Source organism: Scylla paramamosain, chromosome 40 (genome assembly GCF_035594125.1).
Source record: "Scylla paramamosain isolate STU-SP2022 chromosome 40, ASM3559412v1, whole genome shotgun sequence".
In the NCBI taxonomy this organism is placed as follows: Eukaryota; Metazoa; Arthropoda; class Malacostraca; order Decapoda; family Portunidae; genus Scylla; species Scylla paramamosain.
In genome coordinates this window covers 9,809,251-9,821,603 of record NC_087190.1, presented here as the reverse complement: position 1 = coordinate 9,821,603, position 12,353 = coordinate 9,809,251, and the positions used below count along the sequence as shown (strand labels likewise).

Below are 12,353 nucleotides of genomic sequence, written 5' to 3'. Positions count from 1 at the left end.
TCTCTCTCTCTCTCTCTCTCTCTCTCTCTCTCTCTCTCTCTCTCTCAGGTGATCTAGAGGTGGCGCAACGTACGGGCTGGCGATATGAGTGTTTTTAATCTTGACAAAATTTATGTAGTGATGGTTCTGACGAAAACGAAACTCAGTGTTGTAGTGAACATCATGCTGCGTGAGGGTATTCTTAACAGCGACAAAATTAAACATTTTAGCAAAATAGAGAGTCAGTGATGTAATGAACATCATGGCGTCCTGATGTGAGAGGAAAGGAGGATAGGAACAGAAGAAAGAGGCGTGGCAAGAAGAGGAAGGAAGGCAGCGGCGGCACGGAGAGGAGGACCGGGGACGGCAATGACGTTCTCCGATCCCTGTGGTTCTTCAGGCACACATTTCTTTTATACTGTCATCACACAAGTATTGTATTACATGATACACATGTCTTCCCGATGTTAACTTATTTGAAAATGCATCTTACATCTAATCAAACAGAGGCACCATGATCCTCGGAGGCTGTAGGTATTGACCTGCCTCGAGGAGAGACTAACACTTCAGCTATTACCATGGAGCTACCTCTCAATGGTTGGTTAAAACATGTCGCTGTATTCTAAATGTTATTTTTGTAGGCATGAAAGATACTACACAGACTGATTAGTTAAAGTAATTACTTATCATACACAGTAAAAATAATTAATGCACATACTATGACTGGAATTTATTGTGTATTAAGATTGAACCTGTACCATTTTCAATTTTCATTACCTACGAGTAGCTGTAATGACGCATTTGTGTTACAGAAATTTTCCTGTTATGCAGTCTTATTTTAAAATTGCCTTAGCCATGGCACCCATGCCTATAGTATTACTCCCGACGACTCTCACGACGCCCACGCCCATGCTGCCCATAGCAACGCCCCCAGCGTGGCCCCTCGTGATTCCCGGCCGCCTGTCTACGACCCAGGTCAGAACTACGTCCCTGTAGCCGCCGGCTCAGTATCGGCCGGCTTGAAGTTTCTGTACTTTTATTTTGTAGCTGGTTTCTTGTTATGTTCTTATCATGACGGGCCCCAGATAGGGTTACACTACTGTACTTTCCCATAAGTCACGTTACGGGGTTAATATTACACTTATAACATTACTTGGTATGTGGACGAGACGAGAAGGCGAGCTACAGAGGGGTGTTTGTTTACAGGACACTACGGCCTTTATCTCGACCATCATTTTTCCCCTCAGCCATGTCAGCGCGAGGCAGGACAAGGGATGACATAGTTTAATGGGGGTCAAGGGGTAAACTTGGGAAGAAACATGGTGTGATGGGTTGAAGGGGTGAAATGATAAGAAATAAGGGGGCTCTGCCGTAGGGGCAGAGTCTTGGTGGAAGCCGTAGAGGTAAGACCTGTGTCGTTCACCACTCTCCAGCTGTGCCACTATCATGTCTCCCGCAGAGGCACTAGTTCATAAACTCTACGGGGCCCCTCTGGCACGTTATGTGGACATGGAGCCTGCTCTGGGATTAAGGTGATTGTGTGGCATTCATTACGTTCTACAAGGACCTTCGACTGTTCCCGCAATTGCGTATGTATTATTTACTTATGTATTAATCATATCTATCTGTGTCAATAATATACTTAGACGTTTCGGTGTTTGTTTCGAGACAATGATGTATAATGTAGTGTTTACAAATATCCCTGTGAAGTGCACAGCTACATTACATTATTGTAGGATTCTCAATTATTTCCTATCAAGTGATGTACTTATGATAACTTACAGGTTTGACCGCATCCCAATAAATTGAGAAGTGAGTACAACGCAAGTGGTTGTCAGTCACTCCTTTGCCACACCATAAACGCAACTCACCAATGCGTTTACAGTCCCCCTTGTTCGTGAATACTACGAAAGTGCAGGTGTTGCTGACGTAGCACAAGACTAGAACGAGCTAGCCCCACTAAAAGCCTGGTATTGACCGCGATTAATCTTACGCAAGTAAACCACAACACCTCACCTCTCGTGATCCAGATGTTGTGCGCGCTGGATGGACATAAGAAACTTTAAATATGTGTCTAGGAGTGGGTATCCAGTGAGCCCTCAGGGGCACCTTAAACTTCTGGTGACGAAAAGTAGACAAGAGAACATTCTGGTGATCGTGTGTTTTAAGGGAAGGGATGAGTGTACTACCTAGTCGAATTCCAGACCTTAAGGATGACAATGTATGTAGCTGTGTATGTAATCTCTGACGCGTAGACGTAAGCAGATAAAAACTGTATATAAGGAGGAAGCACAGAACGACTCGCGTAGCTCTCCGGTCGCCATAATATACTAGTAGGTAGTGCCATTATTTTTGAACAGGTCCAGCTCAGTCTTGCTGCACCATGAGACTACCTGTCGTTCACTGCCTCCTCTGGCCGTAAGTAATACTTAGATAATTTTTCCTGTGTGCTTTGTGTGTCTCGACTTTAAATATGTTGTGTTTAGTATGCCATGATTCTCATATATTTCATATTGTGTTTCATGTGTTGATTTAATGCTGGATTTTGATGAGTGACGATATTTTCTGTGGCACTTCGCATGTAGTGACTGCACATTTTTGTCTTTGATTTTACATGTGTTATTTTATTATGTGATTATGTTATGTGTGCAGTTATGTGTCATGTGTTTAATGAAAAGTAATGCGATACTGAGTGACAATCTTGTTGAAGGAATCGCGTTAACGTACAGTTAATAATAACCTGAAGAATTATTAGTTTGTCAGTGCGGAGTTACTTGGAGTTTTATTAAACTGGTATTATGTGGCTGAGTTACTGTCTTTTATTACCAGTGTGTGTTGTTGGAATGTTTATTTACTGGTTAATAAGTAATGTTAGTTTCTCTGAACTGCATTTATGGCTTACCCTACTGGGAGAACCTTAGTCTTAAATCTCGGTAACCTGGACTTATTAGACTTTAAAAATTGTGAAGTACTTGGTGAGTATATAGCTGGTGCAATTCCTGCGTAAACTCAACTTATAATTAAAAGTAAGTTGGGGGATTACAACAAAATATTAATTGATATATGCACTGCTTTGCTACTACAGATTATTATCTCACCAACTGTGGTGAGCTGCAAGGGCAGCCACACCCTCTCCAACCCCCGCCACATCCACCACAGCCGCAGCCTGCTCAGCCACACCCACCACAGTACTAGCCTCACCAACCACAAAACTGTGTCAACATTCTCACAAGATATTTGAGTGACTTGGTTATGGTATATGGCCATTCTATACATTCTGAATGAATAGGAGTGTTTGTATGTTAGTATTCTCACAAGATACTTGAGTGTAACTTTTTGGTAATGGTATATGACCATTTTATACATTCAGTATGAATAGGAGTGTTTGTTGCTCAGATTGATTATTTTTCAATCATATTGTTTCATTCCTACAATGGTCTTCACAATGAAATTGTAGTGAAATAAGTAAGGAACATTATTAAACAACCAAATGGTGTTGATGTGTAGTATATTTCTAGGGAAGGTTCCAAAGCTTACATTACATTCAAAAAGGGATCTGTAACTCCAAAATTCACTTTCTCTATTATTTTCTCAAATTACCTAAATGAAAATATGAAAGGTAAAAATAACGACACCATCCTCATTCATCAAACACTATCATAAATTAAGGTTGATTTTCAGCTGTGGGCCATGACTACTGAACGGTGCACCAAGTGGAGGTAGACCAGAAATTACCTCTCCTGCCTCAAGTGCTGAAAGTATGTGTGGTTCATAAATTGATATATCAACACGGGCGAGATCCGTATGAACGTAACATATTTTAACCATATCTTAACGAGTAGGCTATACTTTCAGTTGTGGCGTTTCTTACCTCGGGATCATCACACTTGTGTCAAATTATTAGTGCTGGGTCAATCAACAGATTATTATCATTATTAGGTCTTCTGTACCATGTTTGGCTCTTGCATGAGCGTGAAAGCTTTTTGGCTTCAATTGGGAAGCTTAAACCTTCAGTCTAAGAATAATCACTAGCTACGTCTTATGGCTCACATCTTGCTGTGTAATAATAATAAGTACAATGAAAACTACATGCTTCCATTCAAATCCTTTGTAACAAGCATGATGCTACTTGGTCCTTTTACAATAAGATTCAATAGTTTATCCTGTATGCATAAATAAAATAATTAATTATAGAAAATAGATTCCTTTAAATGAAAATGGGCTTAATAACTGCTTTGTTAAAAAGAGCATCTGTGCTGCCGTATTGCAACACTGCTGTTATTATATGACTTAGCTGTGTATATAATAGTTTAGTACCATTTATAAAATGATTGCTACTAATGTTATATGTTTCGCCCTTTTTATTCGGTACGAGGCTTCTCACAGCCTTTTCAATTATCACTGCAGATACAGAATGACATTGGGAAGAAATACAATGGCCAGCATTACATCGCTCATTAACAAGGTGGTTCACCTTACTGCCCACCTCTTGTAAGTCATCTTCCGTAACACTACTATATAGCTCCTCATATAAGTCACAAAACCTATCAGCAATATCCTCTTCAGTACATCGGCCATCAATTATACCATATGAGCACATATTTCTTCCCCTCAATTTTTTTAATGATCTTCCAGAAATCTTTGAATGATTTATTTCTAAGAGTGACAGCTGTATTTTTCTTCAAGATCTCATCCGCATTCCTTTTAGTTTTTTTTTTTTTTTTTTTTTTTTTTTTTATGTAGGAAGGATACTGGCCCAGGGCAACAAAAATCTAATAAAAAAAATGCCCACTGAAATGAATGAAATTCAAGTCATAGGAAGGTGGAAATACAGAAGCAGGCAAGGAGTTCCAGAGTTTACCAGAGAAAGGGATGAATGATTGAGAATACTGGTTAACTCTTGCGTTAGAGAGGTGGACAGAATAGGGGTGAGAGAAAGAAGAAAGTCTTGTGCAGCGAGGCCGCGGAAGGAGGGTAGGCATGCAGTTAGCAAGATCAGAAGAGCAGTTGGCATGAAAATAGCGGTAGAAGACAGCAAGATATGCAACATTGCGGCGGTGAGAGAGGGGCTGAAGACAGTCAGTTAGAGGAGAGGAGTTGATGAGACGAAAAGCTTTTGATTCCACCCTGTCTAGAAGAGCAGTATGAGTGGAACCCCCCCAGACATGTGAAGCATACTCCATACATGGACGGATAAGGCCCTTGTACAGAGTTAGCAGCTGGGGGGGTGAGAAAAACTGGCGGAGACGTCTCAGAACACCTAACTTCATAGAAGCTGTTTTAGCTAGAGATGAGATGTGAAGTTTCCAGTTCAGATTATAAGTAAAGGACAGACCGAGGATGTTCAGTGTAGAAGAGGGGGACAGTTGAGTGTCATTGAAGAAGAGGGGATAGTTGTCTGGAAGATTGTGTCGAGTTGATAGATGGAGGAATTGAGTTTTTGAGGTATTGAACAATACCAAGTTTGCTCTGCCCCAATCAGAAATTTTAGAAAGATCAGAAGTCAGGCGTTCTGTGGCTTCCCTGCGTGATATGTTTACCTCCTGAAGGGTTGGACGTCTATGAAAAGACGTGGAAAAGTGCAGGGTGTTATCATCAGCATAGGAGTGGATGGGACAAGAAGTTTGGTTTAGAAGATCATTAATGAATAATAAGAAGAGAGTGGGTGACAGGACAGAACCCTGAGGAACACCACTGTTAATAGATTTAGGAGAAGAACAGTGACCGTCTACCACAGCAGCAATAGAACGGTCAGAAAGGAAACTTGAGATGAAGTTACAGAGAGAAGGATAGAAACCGTAGGAGGGTAGTTTTGAAATCAAAGCTTTGTGCCAGACTCTATCAAAGGCTTTTGATATGTCCAAGGCAACAGCAAAAGTTTCACCAAAGTCTCTAAAAGAGGATGACCAAGACTCAGTAAGGAAAGACAGAAGATCACCAGTAGAGCGGCCTTGACGGAACCCATACTGGCGATCAGATAGAAGGTTGTGAAGTGATAGATGTTTAAGAATCTTCCTGTTGAGGATAGATTCAAAAACTTTAGATAAGCAGGAAATTAAAGCAATAGGACGGTAGTTTGAGGGATTAGAGCGGTCACCCTTTTTAGGAACAGGTTGAATGTAGGCAAACTTCCAGCAAGAAGGAAAGGTAGATGTTGACGCCAGAGGCACCTTCGCTTAGGGGGATCCTGAGGAGGGATTGGAGTGATAGGATAAGATAAAGATATGAGATTGTGATCGGAGGAGCCCAACGGAGAAGAAAGGGTGACAGCATAAGCAGAAGGATTAGAGGTCAGGAAAAGGTCAAGAATGTTGGGCGTATCTCCAAGACGGTCAGGAATACGAGTAGGGTGTTGCACCAATTGCTCTAGGTCATGGAGGATAGCAAAGTTGTAGGCTAGTTCACCAGGATGGTCAGTGAAGGGAGAGGAAAGCCAAAGCTGGTGGTGAACATTGAAGTCTCCAAGAATGGAGATCTCTGCAAAAGGGAAGAGGGTCAGAATGTGCTCCACTTTGGAAGTTAAGTAGTCAAAGAATTTCTTATAGTCAGAGGAGTTAGGAGAGAGGTATACAGCACAGATAAATTTAGTATGAGAATGACTCTGTAGTCGTAGCCAGATGGTGGATAGCTTGTTTAATTGCCCAGTGATATTTCGATCTACTAAAGCTTCTTAAATCTGCAAGCTGTCCACTAGCCGGGCAACCTGCATTTTTTCCAAATTCTATGCCAGAAGATGGATTTGTCCTTATATGGTCTTACGTATTCATTCCATCCTGGTATTCCTTTCTTTCCGTTTACGCGCTGTCTAGGTATAGCAACATATGCACATTTCTTTAATATTTCAAGTATCTTTTCGAGTGTGTTCATTATCATATTATTGTGTGTTTTACAAGAGTAATCAGGACATTGTGCCAGAACACCCGACATACCTAAATGCCTTAAATGAAAATCAATCAGTGTTTTATAGTTCCCAATATCCAGGAACGAAGCTTTTTCCCAGTCAACGCTTGGCTGTGTGATTTTTTTTTCTGTATTAGAGACATTTACTGTTAAAGTAAAGAAGCGTAGGTAATACAAGTCCGAGGGGATCAAAAATGGAACTGACTGTAGACAGTATACCATGTCGAGTAAGGGGCTTGTCTTGTAGGTCTATTTCAAATTGTAGGGTGTCACTTTCAATGCATCACTGTACTCAAAGAGAATATTTATTTTATAAAAATTGTGTACTTGTTCACTGGTTGGTAGAGCATTTAGAACTTCCTTTTGTTTGCTACAAACTTGTGAAGATGGAAACCTTCTTTTTCACACAACTTCTTGCCGTTTTCAATAAATTTTTGTGCGTCTTCCTTTGAGGCAGTTGAGGTAATACCATCATCTACATAAAAGTCTCTCTTTATAAATTTTGCTGCTTCTTCACCATAGCTGTCCTTGTAGCTGTCAGCAGTGTGTTTTAATGCAAAGTTGCACACCCTGGTGATGAAGTAGCTCCCAAGAAATGTACTTTCATGCGGTATTCCACAGGAGTGCTGTCTAACTGACCATTTTCTCACCAAAGGAATCTTAGGAAGTTTCTGTCTTCTTCATTAACACCAACTTGGTGAAACATACCTTCTATATCACATGTGAAGGCCACCCTTTCCTTCCTAAAGTGGCACAGGACACCAATGAGGTTGTTTGTTAGGTCAGGACCTCTAAGTAAGTGTCGATTCAAGACTTCTCCCTCATATTCAGCACTGCAGTCAAACACAATCCTTATCTTGCCAGGCTTCTTAGGGTGGTACACACCATGGTGTGGAATATACCATACTGACCCATCACAGAGAGACTTTTCATTATCTGGAACCCTTTCTACATAATTCTTGGTGATCAAGTTTTGCATAAAAGTTGTATAATTATCCTTGTACTCAGGGTCCTTGATCAATCTTGTTCTCAGTCTTTGGAGTCTTCTCATAGCTAATTGCTAGTTTCACTGCATCTGTTTTGAAGGGAAGTGACACCTCATAGTGACCATCTTCTTTTTGGTGTATGTTATCGTTCATAATTTTCAGAAACCTTCTATCTTCTTGTGACATTTTTTCTTCAGTGGGTTGTTCACAGAATTCTAATTCAAACATTTTGTTTACCTCGCTGGGATTCACTTCCTTTACACAAGTCTTCAGTGTGAAGTGGCATTTTCTTTCTTCTGTGACTAGTAACTGACAGGTCTTGTTAGTGTCTTCGTAACCTGGACTCATGATTCCCACCACACCCCATCCCAGGGCAGTGCGTACTGCGTAAGGGTCATTTCCTTTTCCTGGTACACATTCTAAGGGTTTAATGGCCTGAGCACAGTCGAGTCCAATCAACAGTCCCACCTCTACATCTGGGAAATAAGGTGGTAATAAATTTGCAACTTCTTGTAGGTGGTTCCACTTCTGAACTGAGTCCTTTTTGGGAATTAACCCATGTTTAGCTGGAACAGCATCTCTGGAGTAGGTTTTTGGCAACTCTGTCTATGCTGCAATTCCTTTTTATCACCAGCCCACTTATTCTCTTACAAGTGATGGTGTCTTCAGCTAGCATAGTCGATAAGCATAATTGCAGTTCCTCTCCTTGGGTGTCAAACTTGTCCAGCATAGAGTCAGATATGTAGCAAACATCTGATTGGTCGTCAAGAAGTGCATATACAATAAAGTTGTCAGTTGGGTTGTCTTCATGGTGTAGTAGCACCGGTATAATCAATGAATGATAACATCCACTGTCTTGTGTACTTGTATTGTAGATTTCAGTGTGGGGTGTGACCTTTGATTCCTGTCCAGTGTTCTTTGTGTCCTTTGTCAGTTTTGAGTCATGATGAAGTAATGTTGGGTGCGTACGTCCACATGTTGCACATTTCATTCTGTATCTGCAGTTGCGACTTTTGTTTCCCCATTTGAGGCATGCCCAACAATATCCAACTTTTTTTCACAAACCCACATCTGTCTGAAAGTGACATTGCTTTAAACACGTTGCAAACTTCCAGTCTGTGTTGTCTTTCACAGAGAGGACAGTTAGAACTTTCATCAGGTTTCTTCTAGGTGTCACAGTTCTCAGCTTGTGTAGTGTCTACTGGGTTAACTTGTGAGGCACAACTGACTGGTTCTGGAACTGCCTTGCTGTTTTGTGATGCAAAATTGACTGGTTCTGTGGCTAACTTGCTAACTTGTGAGGCAAAACTGCGAGCTTTATTTCGCACTGATATCATATCTCTTACCTTTGAGTCACCAGGTCGTGCACTGAGAGGACTGCAAGCATTATGAGCTTGTTTACTTATGAACTGACATAGTTTTGAGAAGGGAGGATACTCATCCCTGATCTGTTCGATATCCTCATTATAAACCCATTTATTAACATGTCATCCATTTTCCTTGAATGTACTTTGGCAGTTTGTTTATTATTTTCTGATGTTCATCAACATCATACAACACTTTCAACTGACTAAATGTTGACATTGCTGTCTCACATTGTAATAGGAAATCAGAAAAGTCACGTAATGCCTTGCCGTCACCAGTTTTCATAGTTGGCGACTTTTCAATTCTTTCCCGGTATGAATTAGCAAGTATGAGTTTGTTTCCATATCTGTCGGCTAGCAACTTCTTTGCCTTAACATAAGCTTCTACAGTGTTCAAAGATAACAGACTCTTCATACACATTTTGGCTTCCCCAGATGTGTACTTCCCAAGATAATATAATTTATCAGTAGCCTTGGGGTACTTGCACTCAACTTGAGTTACTATGGAGCTGATCCACTGTGGGTACTCAAACACATTCCCTTTGAATATGTCTGGCTCCTTCAAAGGTAATTTGTCCTCCCTGTTTGTCATAATGTCAGGCAATGAAGATATAACAGATGTTAGATCATTGTTTCCAGTGCTAGGTTGCATAGATGGTAGGTGTTGTTGAGGAAGAGGAGGAGGAAGAGGCACAATCATGGGTATTGGCACATAGGTTGTTGCTGCAGGATTTAGTACTGACTATATTGGGTTGTTGGCTGCACCATATTGCATGAATGGTGTTGATGCAGCTCTCAAGTCACTTTGTCTCAACCATGCAGGACCCTTAACTTGAAGTTCAGACAGTGGTGTTGTGTTTCCGGGTACAGTCTGTTCTTCCCCGATTGGATGTTCTAGAATCGTCTCTACTGCTTCAAGCTTTGCTACGCTAACTTCCATTTCTGTTTTTAAGGCTAGTTCCTTCTTTCTCTTCTCCATTCTTAATGTATCTAGTTCTGCTTGGGTGGTTAGCATCTTAGTTTAAATTTCTAATTCGTGTAGGGCGGAGAGTGCTGCACTGCGGGCAAAAAGTTCTGCTCCCTTCTGCTATTCCTCTAGAGAGTCTAGAGTCTAGACGTATGTGTTCTGTCTTTTCACGCACTGAAAGGGAACTAACTTTTGATCTACTTGAAACACGACTATATTGTGAAACAGTATCATCAGCATGCACACTTCCATGCTGGAATTCAGTACTCTTAGTTGCAAAATATTTCTCAAATTCCTCCTTGAATTCTATCAAAGTCTTGTCATGATCTGTGAATTCCTCCATGTACTGAGCCTTTTCTTCTTCAGTCAGTATTACTTGTAAGTCACTTTCTAACTGTTGAAACTCAACATAAAGTTCCTTCCACTTTTTATAGTCATCATACACTAATTGAGGAGAACCATCGCTACTTACTATTTTCCAAATTACTGTCATGAGCTCACTTAGACACTGATACACCTCCTTATACCTGTCTTTCTTGAGTGTAACTTGATACTGTCTACCCTTCTCTGTGGAGTTACCTTCCTCTCATTTGTTCTACCTGGATTGATGACTTTTTTTTTTTTTTTTATTACTTCCACTGTCTGCCATGGTGTTGGTATTATGCTGAACTTTATACGCACAAAAAAAACAAAAAAAAAGTACCTAACAACACTCTCCTCAACCTTAACTTCTTGTTTGTCTTCTTGCCTTTTTTTTTTTTTTTTTGTGTAGGAGGGACACTGGCCAAGAGCAATAAAAATCCAATAAAAAAAAAAAGCCCACTGAGATGCCAGTCCCAGAAGGGGTCCAAAGCGGTAATAAAAAAATGAAGGATAAGTGTCTTGAAACCTCCCTCTTGAAGGAATTCATACGAAGGTGGAAATACAGAAGCAGGCAGGGAGTTCCAGAGTTTACCAGAGAAAGGGATATTTTGATTGAGAATACTGGTTAACTCTTGCATTAGACAGGTGGACAGAATAGGATGAGAGAAAGAAGAAAGTCTTGTGCAGCGAGTCCGCACGAGGAGGGGAAGCATTTTTTTTTTTTTATGTAGGAAGGACACTGGCCAAGGGCACTGAAATGCCCACTGAAATGCCAGTCCCATAAAAAAGGTCAAAGCAGTAGTCAAAAATTGACGAATGTCTTGAAACCTTGCTCTTCAAGGAATTCAAGTCATGCGGTTAGCAAGATCAGAATAGCAGTTAGCATGAAAATACCGGTAAAAGACAGTTAGAGATGGAACATTACGGCGATGGGAGAGAGGCTGAAGACAGTCAATTAGAGAAGAGTTGATGAGACAAGCTTTTGATTCTACCCTGTCTAGAAGAGCAGTATGAGTGGAACCCCACAGACATTTTTTTTTTTTATGTAGGAGGGACACTGGCTAAGGGCAACAAAAATCCAATAAAAACAAAATGCCCACTGAGATGCCAGTCCCATAAAAGGGTCCAAAGCGGTAGTGAAAAATTGAAGGATAAGTGTCTTGAAATCTCCCTCTTGAAGGAATTCAAGTCATACGAAGGTGGAAATACAGAAGCAGGCAGGGAGATCCAGAGTTTCCCAGAGGAAGGGACGAATGATTGAGAATACTGGTTAACTCTTGCATTAGAGAGGTGGACAGAATAGGGGTGAGAGAAACAAGAAAGGCTTGTGTAACGAGGCCGCGGGAGGAGGGGAGGCTTGCAGTTACCAAGATCAGAAGAGCAGTTAGCATGAAAATAGCGGTAGAAGACAGCTAGAGATGCAACATTGCGGCGATCAGAGAGAGGCTGAAGACAGTCAGTTAGAGAAGAGGAGTTGATGAGACGAAAAGCTTTTGATTCCATCCTGTCTAGAAGAGCGGTATGAGTGGAACCCCCCAGACATGTGAAGCATACTCCATACATGGACAGATAAGGCCCTTGTACAAAGTTAGCAGCTGGTTGGGGGGGTGAAAAAAACTGGCGGAGACTTCTTGTCCTATCTTCTCAGAAAAACCTAACTTCATAGAAGCTGTTTTAGCTAGAGATGAGATGTGAAGTTTCCAGTTCAGATTATAAGTAAAGGACAGACCAAGGATATTCAGTGTAGAAGGGGGGGACAGTTGAGTGTCATTGAAGAAGAGGGGATAGTTGTCT

The 12,353-nt window shown here is 41.0% G+C and overlaps 1 long non-coding RNA gene across 1 annotated transcript; it reads left to right on the top strand.

The window, feature by feature from the left end:
* The first annotated feature begins 1,153 nt into the window (after positions 1-1,153).
* On the top strand, positions 1,154-4,250 carry LOC135092595 (uncharacterized). Its single transcript, XR_010262939.1, has 3 exons — positions 1,154-1,568; positions 1,764-2,397; positions 3,065-4,250. It is a non-coding gene; the product is annotated as an uncharacterized LOC135092595 (long non-coding RNA).
* The last annotated feature ends 8,103 nt before the right edge of the window (positions 4,251-12,353 follow it).